Here is a 13713-nt window from a genome sequence, read left to right on the forward strand (position 1 = left end):
GTAGTTGCTTCCCTTTTAAAAGATATTTTAATTGGCAGAGGTGCTTGGATAGGGAGAGGAACTCTCATGTTTTCGCAAGTAAATGTGCTTTATTAGCTATTGGTCCCTTGGAAGGCACCAAAAACTGGACCCTAGGAAGCACAACACAGTCACATGAGCTAGTCAAAATGTTGAAAAATGTGACTATGCACATGGGACATTTTCTGAAAATACTGTTGACAGTTTTCTCTGGAGGCCTCAGGAAAAATGAAGCCGCATCCAATCTTCTTTTAAGGAGCAAGCACTCGGATCAAGATGATAAAAATTAACCGTAACAAAATTGTACTTGTTAACGTGACCCCCCCTATAAGAGGGTTTGCATTTCTGGTATTACTAAATTGTTTCTCCCCAGGCCATCAGTTAAGCCAAACTAAGTACACACTTCTGACATGACAACCTTGGGAAAAGGGGCCACTAAGGATCTGCTATGGAATGAGACGGATGAGGAAAATTACTCCTCAGAAGTGAGCTCCAGACAGAAGTGATGCCTGAGGCTTGACACAACTCTTAACCATGTTCCCTAGAAGAGAATTTTGACAGAGAACCAGCGTTGGCATCTCTTGTTCTAAGAAGGCCCATTAATATCTCTTTGTTTACCAGCCACATTTACTTCAAGGTAAAAATATTGCACTATGTGAACATCCTTCCTTGATCTCAGAAGTAGGAAATAAGGGAGGACAAGTGATGGATGCATCCTTTCTAGAAACTTTACCAAGACATAGACCTAGAGTTAAGTGTTCAGTTTACCCACTAGCTCACGTGGGTTGGGATAAAATGTATCTTTGAATTTAATTCCCCTCGTTGGTTCATAAAGCATGTAGAAAACTCCATCTGGTTAAATTTATATTTAAAGAAATACAGGCTAGCCCCTTGAAGTAAAATGTCAAAAATGTACCATGAGTGTTCAGATTCATATAGAACCCAAATGTCCCATATATGATGTGAAATGGGTCAGAATTAGGATGAGCAGAAGCTTGATGGTTCTGTTCTTATTAGAACAGAACAAGTCCAAGAGCCTCGGCAGGAGACCACCCTATAAACCTTCATGGGGAAAGTTTTATTCTCCAGCAACCACAGTGTCTGTCATGTAGGAGGTACTCAAGTTGATTAATATTCTGGTTATTCTAAATTGAAAGTTTTTTCTGATGAGCTCTTTCTCATAATTCTTTATTCCTGACGGATCCGAGCAATTTTGCCACAGAATGGCAGCTACCCTTAATTGCAAATACAAAGTCCTTAGAAATAAACCAGTTTAGGGACACGGAGTTCAAATTATTTTGAAAGGACTGTCACAACCCCACCCCTACTACTGTCCCTACCGCTGCTAGTGAGCAGAGCCCTGGCCAGCCTTGGGCAAACATGCAAAACAATGCCTAGAGTGACCCATTCCTTTGCTGTGTTTGAAAAAGACCAATTTTAATTAGGCCTTCAGATTAAAACCTTTTTCTTTAAGTAGGTTAACACCTTCATTTAGGTTGCAGTCAATTTTAGTGTAACCTGGGAACTCCTTTTGGTGACAGCATTTCTCTCCTTAGATCCATTTTTCTTAGCTATTTGAGGACAGAATATGTTTTTCCCAGGTTGTATGAGTTGTTTTTCCTTTACCTTCATTTACCATCTATATTAGTTAACTCAACTTTTAAAAATGCCTCTACTTCAAATAAAAAATACATAAATAAACTGAGTATAAAATGGCAGACCAAAGAAAGGGTTTTAAGTCTCCTACAAATATGATGCAGATGTAATTATAAATCTATTTCCTCCTTTAACTGAATAATGGTTCTGATAGACCAAAGAAATATCATCAGTCTTTAAAACCAATTACCAATTATTCCATTTATATTTGATCATTTCTCTTCCCTATTTCTCTTAACAGCTATTCAATTCTGTTGCACTATCGTCATGTCCCTTATCTAATTTCCACCGTCTTTCTTGGAGCAGACACCACCCAAACATGGAAGACATAAGGCCTCATCTCCCCAGTTTCTCCATCTCCCTACTACCATCTTTTCTGTATCCATACCAACTTCTTGCCTTCTTGCCCAGATTCTACCCCCATTATGGTGGTGCCCTTGATCTAGTCCCCTCCATCAGTCACCTTCTCACCTTGATCTTTAGCTTCTTCCTCTCAACCTAAAAACATATGAAGTTCCATGAGGCACATTTTCTTGGTTTTACTTCTGCTTTTGTTCTTTGACCATTACCTTCCTTGCTCCCTTCCCCATTGTCATTCTTATTTCCCTTCCAGTTACAATAGAGTCTGTATTACAGGAGTGTATATTCTAGATATTTAGGTAACTTTCTAGCTAGAATATAATTACAAAAAGAAACAATGGAGGTGTTTAATTCATGTACCTAAATACTTTCTCTAAATATAGTTTTGTTTGGTAGGGTTTATATAAAGCTTGTGCACTCATGTCTCACATATCTTCTTTGTTCTCCTACAAGTCTAGCTGGCAGTACCTCTCCTCTAAATAGAAAAACAAAGCACACACCAAAAAAGCCCTGAAATCATCTTAATATAATTTTTACACCTATCTGTTTGTGAATAGCATGAGAATCTGATCAAGAAACCTTTTGAAAATCTTTACTCTTGCCTTGTTTTAGCAATCCATGATATTTTTCCAAAATGATTTCATGTGATGTTTTCAAAAATTACTTGTTAGGGCTATTCCAATTAATTTTGTTATTAATACTAGAATTACTTTTGTTAAGTCCGATTCCCCAAGGGAGAAACAAATTAAGTGCTTGGAACCAAGAAACAAAGGAGAAGAGATGTGAGATTAGATCACATACAATTAACTCTTTTCTATTAATTATAGTTAGTGATTCAGAGAATTTTCTCAGATCTGGTTAATTAGGTGAGAAACAGGCCCCATTTCCTAAATGAAAACATATGATTTTTAGAAGGAAAACTTTGGGGTCTTTAATTTACATATAAGCATATTTACTACCATCTGCACATTCAATAGGTCACACATCACCATTGGCTACCTTCCCCTTTAGCTAATTGATCCTCCAGGACAATGACTGTCCAACTCCATTGTTCACAGTGAATATCCTGGGAGCTTCTTCAAAATGCTGATTCCTGTTCTGCTCTTCCAGAGATTTTGATTCAGCAGGTTTGAGTCAGGAATCTGAATTTTAGCAAACACCCCAACCAGGTGAATCTGATACAGATACTACAAACACCACACATAAACAAATTGTGTTCCACAGTTATTTCCCGGGAAATTGAGCAATCTACGAAGCTCTGCCTACTATGAAGATCAAGAACGACCCATTTCCTGCCATGAGAAGTTGACAGTGCAGTGGGAGGAGACCGGCACAGAAGGTACAGTGCAACGTAAAATGTGCCAAGGCAGAGGTGTGCATACCTCAGAAAGTGTTAAAGGAGAACCGAGGGGGTGTGATTAGTGCTTCCTGTGATTGTGTGTAATTAATATGGCTCTAGTCTATCAAGTCTGAAGTGTCTTTGGGAGATGCATACGGAAGCATCCTTTGGGAGATCTACACATTTAAGCCAGTCATTAGGTATCCCATCCATTTCTTTGCTTCACCATTCCCAGGTGTTTTTTATTTTATTTTATTTTTTTGCAGGAGTGAGGGGGCGGTGTTGGTTTCCATAAATGCTCATCAGAAGCAACAAACAAGTGGCCATAGGTAGAGCTGAATTCAGTGGTGAAAGTTCCTGTTGTTGCCTGGACCCCAGGCCATAATCCTTGCCTTCTTTGCAAAAGGGGGGTTAATTATATTAGCCTCCAGTGTGATTGTAAAGAGTAATTAAAAACAGAAAAAAAAAAACTAAGTGAAGTCTTTTTAAAAATGCTACAAAAAGCTAAAATAATGTAAGCATAAAGTCTTCTAAACTTTTTCAAACTCTTCCTTCCCTATAATATTTCATATACAGAGATAAATGTGAAAATTATCTTTAAAAAATTAATTTTTCCTGGACATGATCTTTGGATTCCAGAAAATGTCTTATCAATAAGCTTTTAAGATAATAAGAAAACATAGGAGATATAACCAGACACATCAAACATATCCAAACATAATTTGGATTTGGAAATGTTTCTATGTCTATATTAGTATTTCCAAAACCTCCATACAGTACTGGAGATAAAATAGGAACCAAAAAAAAAAGTATCCAAAGCCGTCACTCTTCTATCAATCAACCCAGGGGAGCTGAGAAAAGATGAGAAATATGCCATATGACAGATTATGCCAGAGAGATGAAAACTGATGCTTACAAATTTTCTTTTGCTTTAAAGTAATCCCTCCCTACATTTTCTCAAAAATAGCATAAACATCTAAATGGATTTTAAATTACCTTTTGTATACAAATTGAATATATTATGTCCTGAGATTGGAACATAAAGGGGCCTGGTTTTACTCTGGTTAGCCTAGGAAATTAGATGCCTTTCTGAGATTTGGGAGTTGGAGAGCAATACTAACTAAGCTACAATTGGAATCACAGTGCTCATTCTAGACCTGGGCAAAGTACACACCTTCACAGAAACTGTTTGACTGCTAAAACTTTTCAAATTCACGAGCATGTAGTAGGCAAGTTATGCAATCCCACTGCAGTGTGAGAGGAAAAGTCTGACAATGGCTTTGAGATCAGAACTACATTGCAGGGAAGGGTTGAGTCCTTCCCAGTGATTGTACCAAACGGAGCATAAATCTTATTAAGTGCTGTGAGAATTCATGAACAAATTTCCAGAAGAATTTGCAAACTTGGTGTTAGTTTTCAATCCAATCTCTCTAGATGCCCAATTCCTTACATTGAAGCCCTCTCTGGATGGAAAAAAGTATGTGAGTGTCAGACATGCTTAGAGACTACCATAATGACACCATGACACTGGCTGAGAACCCACAGGCAACTATCCACGGGCGATTATCGCTTTGGAGCCACTTGAATGGCAATTTTCTTATAGATACCAGAACAAAAATTGCTGATTATAATGTGCTGTAGGTGGGAGAAAGACACCGACACACATGACAGGAAAAGCAACAGACGCTGAGAAGAGTTGATGACATGTCAGCAAGGTCTGGCCTTGGGGATATTTGTGCCCTGAAAGGCACGCACCTCGCTGCCCGGGAAGGGAGTACTGGCAGAGTGGAACAGAGTGGGAAGCACATGTTTATTCAATGCTATACACCACCATGCATGTATGAGATGCTTCACTGTTGTTTCTTCTACAGGAGGCCCCACCAGGGGAGGTGGGGCCCAATCTGAAGAATGCTAAATGTTTCACTATTTCCATGCTGGGTGACATAACTTACAGCTAAGTCCTAACCTCACCCTGAACATTCACACCTCCAGACACGCTGGTCAGAAGCAGAAGACTCTGCTAACCAACTTCCTGTGTAAAATACCTGACTCTAAACTATTCAATTAAACACTCATTTTGACAAGGGAGGAAACCATCAACAGACCAGTGAGAAGAAACACTTGGATTCATTTCAGCAAATACATCCCAAGAGTTTCAGTTATGGCCTAGAATACTAGACATTAAAGAGCCATTCAGATACGGTTTAGAAAACAATTCATTTTAAGCACAGGTAGTATTCACATACTGAAACATGTCTCACCTCTGTTCAGTGAATCCCTGTGTCTTTCTCAGTAAAATTCAAAGTCTTTATGAAGGCTAATAGTGCCCTGTAGTACCTGGCAACCTTTTTCTCCCCCTCGGGGGGAAAAAAAAATTACAGCTCTGACCTCATCTTTTCCCACCCTCTTGCTCCATTCCAGCCTTGATATTGAAAGGGATCAGAGTATGCCATGCCAAAACATGCCACTTTGAGCTGAAAGCAATTAGCTCTCTGCCCTCCTGCTTTATGTCTAAAAGCAAGACATAAATTTCCATTTGTAAAGGTATCTCCCTCTCCCATATCAGGAAAAGAAAGGAGACTCAATCACAGAAGACCACTCAACAATGGAGAAGGAACCAATTTCAGTGCGTATAAACAAACCTTACTGCACAACCCTTATCTTCCATTCCCCTCCCCCATGTATTTACCTTTCCACAATTAACTGCCCCTAGAAGCCGAAGTTCTCTTCCTCTGTCTAGTTACTTCTCCATAATTCATTGCTCTTTGTTAAAATGGTACATATGCCCCTGAGTCTAAGCACTTCTCTGGGCCTTCATTTCATTTCCACAAAGGCTTCCATGCACATTAAAATTAAAATTTTAACATCTAATGAAATTTGTATGCCTTTGCTTCTGTTAGTCTCTTTTGTCAGTCTGCTTTGCAGTCCCAATAGCTGAATGAAAGATATCTTGATGTCTTCTTTTGATTGTATGACATTAACTGAATATTAGTATTATATTTTTAAAATATACAAAAGAGAAATAAAATTCTCACCAAGCAAGGCATAAAGCACTTATAAAGAGATCTCTGTCTTGTTCAGAATAGAGAAATACAAGGACAGTATTACAAATTCCATGGGAATCTTTATTAGACTAATTTAACAAAAGCACTTTATTTAAACTCTCCGTCTTTATAACAAGACTTTCTCATTAACTTAATCCAATCACACTGCTGGGCTGAGTTGACATTCAACTTTGTTTATATCTTACAGTTGGTCACAACAATGCACCAAATGAAGAATTGGCTTATCTAAGATCACATGACAGGTTTCAGGTAAAGACCTTTGAAACATCTTAAATGAGTTCTTTCCTGACAAAGACTTTCAGAACATTTCTAAATTAAGATTCATTTCTTCTGCAACCGAATGTCTTCCTGTATAGACTATAAAAGCAAATTCTTTGTATTGCACTCTGAAAATAATGGAAAGGCACTGAAGAATTTAAAGTAGAAAAGTGGCATGATCTGCATTTAAAAAAAAAAAAAAAAAAGTCATGCTGGCTGTTGCCTGCAGAGTAGACTGTCGTACAAGGACAAGAGCCTGGCTCACAATGCTTCGTGCTCAGGCCCAGCAGCAAATGTTGGAGTATAACCTAAACATGACCCTCCTCTCATCCCCATTTTTCCTGTGCAGACAGAGCTGCAGCAGCTATAAATATCCACCCTTATGCAAAAGGCTTTGCACCAATTCCAGACTTTCCAGTCCAATGACCCTGTGAGGTGACTCATCTACTTCTAAGCGCTCTCCAATCAAACCACCATCCTGTAATTTCATTCCCTAAGTCCACCATGCTCTTCCCCTCCCTCTCTTTAGTCAAACAACTCCTGAAAGCCCAACTTTCCCACACTCAACCTTCATCAGTCAAAATTTAATGCTCTGATTCTCCATCACTTAGTAACTCAATAAAACACTTCATGGAATGTGTATTTAGTATATCACCGGTATTCAGTCCACATGGACCTTCTATTCACCAACAGAAACATGCTTTTTGTTTTGGGTATATATCATTTATTAAAGGTGTTATGAAAATAAGACACCACTTGATAATGATGATGCCAGGCTGTGGCAGCTGGGTGACAGTAAGATCCCAGAACTTCAAGAGACAGCACACCTGAGTTTAAACTCCATTTTTCCCATTTACAGGATTTATGACCTTGGGCAAGTCTTAAAACTGCACAGATTCCATTTCTTTATTCTATAAAATGATAATAGCACCTAGCTCACAAAGCTGTGAGGAACATACCACACAGAACACATATATTAGGAGGTAATCATGTGGGTTTTTTAAATTTTTCAATCCATTTCATCCTTCTTTCAAAGGGACCTATGCTGTTGTTTTTTTAATACTCAAAAGCACAATTTCTCAACTTCGTTTTGCTAACTTTTACCTTTCAAATTTCTTTTAAATAAATTAACTTTATTCTAATTTCTCATAACTATGCATAAAATAAAACAAATACATGCTTTTTTATAGTTTTTGGAGACTCTGCTTTCTTAAGCAACAGATGTCAAATGACCAGACAACAAAAGTGCAGGCCGTATATACAGTAAGAGTTCGCTATGCCATTACACATGAGCAAATCTCTCACACAGAGTATCTCAATGATGCCCAGTTATTGGATGGAAGGTCATTCAAAGCTTAAAATTTTGTCAATGAGCTTTAAGCCTGACTTCATAAAGAATCAGGCAGAGGTGTCCTCATCTCCCTGTACAATAAAACTGGGACTTTGAATACAGTGTTCAACTTAGGAATCTCTGTCTCAGCACTTTGTGTGTAAAAAGTTGCCAGGAATGACAATGTTTTGATTATATATCCTCCTGCCTTTCCTCTAATTCTTTTTTTTTTAAATACCATGCATACACTAAGCTCTCACTGAAAGATAATCCCTTTCAGTACTAAGTGAAGTTTAAAAGCAACTTCCAGATCCTTCAGGATGTTATTTTTACATTACACATGGCAGCTGAAGATTCTGAGAAATGCACAACCATTATAAAATATAATGTTTAGCACAAAAGCATCCTTTGGTTAGAGGTAAATTACTCTTTTGATCTTAATGAGCTTATACAATAAGGATCAGGAACTGTAAAGCTAACTTTGTTGCAGCTAATCTAACTGGGTCTAAAAATATGAGGTAGAAGTATGTGTGAGCAACCTTTCTGGAATATTCATTGTTACTGATCCTAAAGAATAATTTTGCAGAAGTGGCTGCTTCCTTATGGGTCCCTCCCCAAAACAGCTTAATCAGAAGATGAATAATCTTCCCAAAGATTAGACTGAATCTTTGCTAAAATCTTTACTAAAACGGAATCTGTACTTACCTAAATCTTTACTAAATCATCAACTTATTTTTCATTAAACTGAGCATTTATCAGTGTTTCTCAACGAGGGTGCTACTGGCATTCTAGCAGATAATTCTTTGGGAGGGTCTATTCAATGCATTATAGGAACTTTGGCACCCAGGGCTGTCAGGCATTAAATGTTAGTTGCATCCTATATGACAACAAAAAAAATAACATCCCCAACCACCTTGATTGGTATTTTATAGCTAAAATAAATAAATAAATAAAAATTTTCATTTGAAAAACTAATTTGTAAAGGATTAGAATAAAAATGAAATTTTACCATGCATTCAGTCCAGTCTTTAAACAATTAATTAAACCAGGTTTAGAAGGCCTACAGAAAACAGGTCCAGTTTGCCACGGTGACCACAAGGAAATCTTTTTTAAAAACCATGTTTTTATTCTCCAGTTAAAGTTTGTGATAAGATCGTTGTTGAATTAACTGTCTCTAGAATGTGAATATCTATGAATACCTGTCCACATAAATGTTACATTACAACTGATTCTCTTTTAACATTTCATTCCCTGAGAGAAGAGTAAAATCCATGAAAAACATTATTATACCAGAAGTAGATAACCTGTGATAAAATCTATATAGACTCAATCAAATGCCATTTTCATATATTTGATCCCACTTACCCTTATCTACCACCTCCTCGCCCCCCTAAAAAATAATGCTATTTTCAAAAGCATTCTTGTAGAAGCTGTGCTTAACATCACAGTAAAATAATTCATTTAAAACGAGTGGGACTCCAGGAACCCACAATGAGGAGACTGCATATTTATTTGTACATACAAGCTTTACCAGCTTCAACCCCAGCACTGATCTCTTATGTTGTGTCGTCAAGTGACTAAACATGATAAATGCACTGCAGAGTTCCTAAATGGACTGTCCCTAACCAACCTGGGAGGGGACCACACTTAAGGACTTTTCGAAGAGAAAGGCTGAGAGAACGGTAAATCCCAAAGAGTTGGATACAGAAATCAGGGGCGCGGGCAATTCATTTCACAGAATTTACTAAACCCTTACCTCATACAATCCCAAAGAGCTCCTCTCTGCCTTTGCCAGGGTAGATTCCATCATTTCAAATCAGATTTAGGAAGCAGCATGAAGAAACACGTTTCAGTCTCCTTGTAATCATGTACCTGGCTTATTCGCATGGCAAGTTCATTCATAGGAGTGGCCAGAATTGAAGGCAAGGTGGGTCTGGACTCCTAACGTGGCTTTGAGAGCTCTGCAGGACCACGTCACTAATGTTCCTGCTTGTCTTCTCTCCCCCAAAGTTCTAGAGACGGACTACTGAGTGGGATTCGAGCAGGTCTCTACCAGGGGACTGGACACTAAGAACAACAGTGAGCTAAGAACAGCACTGAGGGCCACTCCCGCCTTTCATCAGGACTTATCATTGCTCAGGCATCCTAAGTGAAAAAACATATTAGTGTCCCTTTGACTGAGGCAGTTTTGGCCACACCCCTGTAAAGAGCACAGGATGCAATAGCCCCATCCTCCCCTCAGCTTCCTTCCTTTGCTTTTCCATGGGAGAATTCCAAAGAATGAGTTATGTGTACACACACACACACACACACACACACACACACACACACACACACACACTCATACAGAGGGAGCTGTTGTCAATAAGCCGACTGTTATCACAAAGAGGGGAACTTTCTGTCTGATTTACTCAGAATGAGTGGCCTCTATCTGGGAACTCTAATTGACTATTACCATTAATCAAACATAACATTCAGTCAGGTTACTGAAATAGGCTTACAGTATCCTACCCTGTTTCCCTGAAAATAAGACCTAGCCGGACCATCAGTTCTAATGCGCTTTTTGGAGCAAAAATTAATATAAGACCCAGTCTTATACTATATTATATAAGACCCAGTCTTATTTTACTACAAAACGCGTCTTTTTGCTCCAAAAGATGCATTAGAGCTGATGGTCCAGCTAGGTCTTATTTTCGGGGAAACACTGTAACTTACCCAGAATGAAGTTTGTGGATTTCTGATTTCAAACTGTGCAAAAGAGAGAAAACTTTTTCAAACATCACATAGCTTTAATGAAAAGCCAAATGTGATTACTGATCCAGAAGTTATTTTCAGACTTCAATTTTAATGCAAAAATAAATACAATCATCAATCTAGCTTGTGCTCTTGTCCAGTTTGCCACGGTGGGGAGAGGTGGTTGAGGAGAGGTTGGGTGGGCAAATCCCCAGTTCAGATGCATCCTTCTTTAATGCAGAAATGGGCCTCCCAAAGCTGTTAGCTCACCCAGGGCAGTCCTTGCAATTTTTAAGTGCTGGTTGAATGCATGAATGCAAGCAAAGCCTGTAAGACCATATCTTTCCCGTAAACTTTCAGGAAAGCAAGATGAAATGTCCTTATTTGTCACATGCTTTTGCTGTGAAGTGAGGCAGACTGAATAAGCTCTGCACTACATCTGGTGGCTGGAATTTCCTCTGTACTGTTCCCCTAACCCAGACATAGTTAGCCAGGAAGCTTCAAGGGGCCACAGAGCTTTGGGACTGTTCTGGAATACACTGGGTGAGCACAGCAAGCGCGGATCTCCAGAATCACCACCACCCTGACCAGGACACTTCTGGACATGCAAACCAAGTCAAGTCTTAGAACAAATGACTGAGATTTGGGGGGGGGGGGGGTGTCCTAGCAAATAACAATGATAGCAAGCATGTACAGAATGCCTACTATGTACGAGGGGCACATAGCAGATGCCAACTGTGCTCTAAGGCTGAGGTCAATAGTATTATTAAGCCCATGTTACAGGGGAAACTGGCTCACAGAGAGGAAGTGACAACAGCCAGGATTTAAAGTCAGATCTGAGTGACAATCCAGCCCAAGCTCACTTATACTAGTCTGTGAAATGCCAGCCACCTCACTAATTCACAGCTGCCCGACGGGTCCACAGTGGCCTCGGTCACCATTAGGAGATTAGGAAAAATAAAGCTAGAAAGTATGAATCACTGGCATCAAAGATGACTACAGCCTTTGAACAATGGACTTCTCAACAATGTCAGCATCTGTTTTCATCCGCAAACAATGTATAACCTTGAACTCTTGACTCTTTCCTAGTGATGGGCCACTAGACTCTTCTCAGGGTTGAAGGGAGGCTCCTGCACCCTGGTCCCGGTGCAGCGCTACCTGCCACTTACTCCCAGCCCTCCGACTCCACCTGATGCTTCCACTACTCCGGCACTCCAAGCCACGATTCTTTGTCTTCCAAACACTGTAGCATTTTCCAGATACACAACTTTAGCTGAACTCTAGGTCCTGATCCGCCCAAGTGTCGTCAATTTTCACTCGTGGCAAACAGGCTCTTTGCCTGTGTAAAGGAAACCAATTCCCCACAGTACAAGCCATTGTCACAATGGAATGGATTTCCAAGTTGATCAACAGAGAAATGTACAGAGCGAAGCCAGGGAGGTTAGGTGAACGCTGCAGCTCAGACTTAAGGCCTCCACATGCACATGCTTTTCATGGAGATGGTATTTCTTAAACACAGGTCATTCGGCCAGCACCCTCTCAATTCCAGTAAACTATGTACTGAGCAGACACAGACAAAGCTGAATAGTGTCAGTCCTCAAAATTTACGTATGCTATTTCTTCATCCAAACCTCTGTGAAGCAAGGCCAAAAAGAAAGTCAACAACAACAAACAAAATGATGAAGCACATTAATACCAATACTGCATTCATATCGCACCTGAGCATTTTCACTTACCATAGCATATGGTATTAGTGGGACTGGGAGATAATTGTGAACAAGACAAACATAGCCCCTGCTCTTTTCTGGAGAGCTTCTATTTTAGAGACACAGGGAGCAAAACTACTAAATAACAAATAGACAATGAATTCTTTACTTATTATTATGATACCTGCTACAAAGGAAGAAGAGAAGGTTGTAAGGGAATATCTGAGCTGCAGAAACAACCCTGGCCAGAGAATAAGAGAAAACTCCTTCAAGGAATCATTGTGTGAACTAAGCACGAAGCATGACTAGGAATTGGGTAAGAAGAGGAGGGAGGAGGAAAGAGACCTCACTCCACATAGAACTGTGCAGAGGTCTTATGGTGGGAAGTAGCACGGCACTTCCAAAGACTGACAGAAGACCAGTGTCACTAGAGCATGGAGAATGAGGGAGAGCTGAGGCCAGGAAAGAACAGATTAGAAATTTTGAGCATCTGTATATAGGGAGAGAAAGGAAGGCTTAAGGACAAGGGAATGAAAATTGTCTCTTCTGTCCATCTCCATAAGATCTCCTTCTGAAAGCCCAATTAATTATCACATTGCTCAACCTTGTAAGCCAGTCATCTAGCAAGGATACTTGGGGGTAGAACTGTGATTTGTGAATGCTGAATGGATTAATCATAGAAAATTAAAGACATCACTTAACTAAAATAGCTTACTCCCCAAAGCTCACAGAATATTTATTAAGAGTAAAGCAGAGAAGAGCAAAGACATAATTCTTAGATTACAATACACATTGACAATGGAAAGATTCAACACTGTCTCCTCCATCTGTCTTTATGCTGGCACCAAAAACACAAAACAGAATCAAGGTTAGTACATCAGGAAGGAACAACCCTTTTCCTGAAAAGCCCATTATGAATTTCCTTCGTGTTTATGCATTTTGCGTGCCGCTGAGTCTGACATCACTCACATGCATGATTTAAGTTTTGCAGCAAGTGTCTGCTTATCTGCTGCAATTTTTATTGGCTGTTTTTTCTTCTGACATTGCATTCATAAAGAAGTCAGATGAATGCTCTCGTCTCATTGTCACTCTGTTTTCAGATTCCCAAACTCTCCCAAAGGAAATACACATCAGTTTGTGTATAAATCAGAAAGCATTTTGACAATATGTTAAAAATGAGACAGCTGCTAAAAGATCAGGGGGAGAACCTCGAATCTAAAACCAACTAGACACATGCACATAAAATAT

At 39.3% G+C, this 13713-nt stretch overlaps 1 protein-coding gene across 7 annotated transcripts in view; it reads right to left on the reverse strand.

Moving 5' to 3' along the window:
- Positions 1-13713, reverse strand: part of HECW2 (HECT, C2 and WW domain containing E3 ubiquitin protein ligase 2) — a 335844-nt gene that overhangs the window by 145423 nt on the left and 176708 nt on the right. The window contains exon 1 of one of the 7 annotated variants that reach the window (XM_019741311.2): positions 9783-10118. The exons of the other annotated variants lie outside the window; for them this stretch is intronic. The gene's annotated coding sequence lies outside the window, so the exon portion shown is untranslated. Of the gene's footprint in view, positions 1-9782; positions 10119-13713 lie in introns of those variants that run through there. 7 annotated transcript variants of the gene reach the window in all.

This window comes from Rhinolophus sinicus, linkage group LG01 (assembly GCF_036562045.2).
Source record: "Rhinolophus sinicus isolate RSC01 linkage group LG01, ASM3656204v1, whole genome shotgun sequence".
Classification (NCBI taxonomy): domain Eukaryota; kingdom Metazoa; phylum Chordata; class Mammalia; order Chiroptera; family Rhinolophidae; genus Rhinolophus; species Rhinolophus sinicus.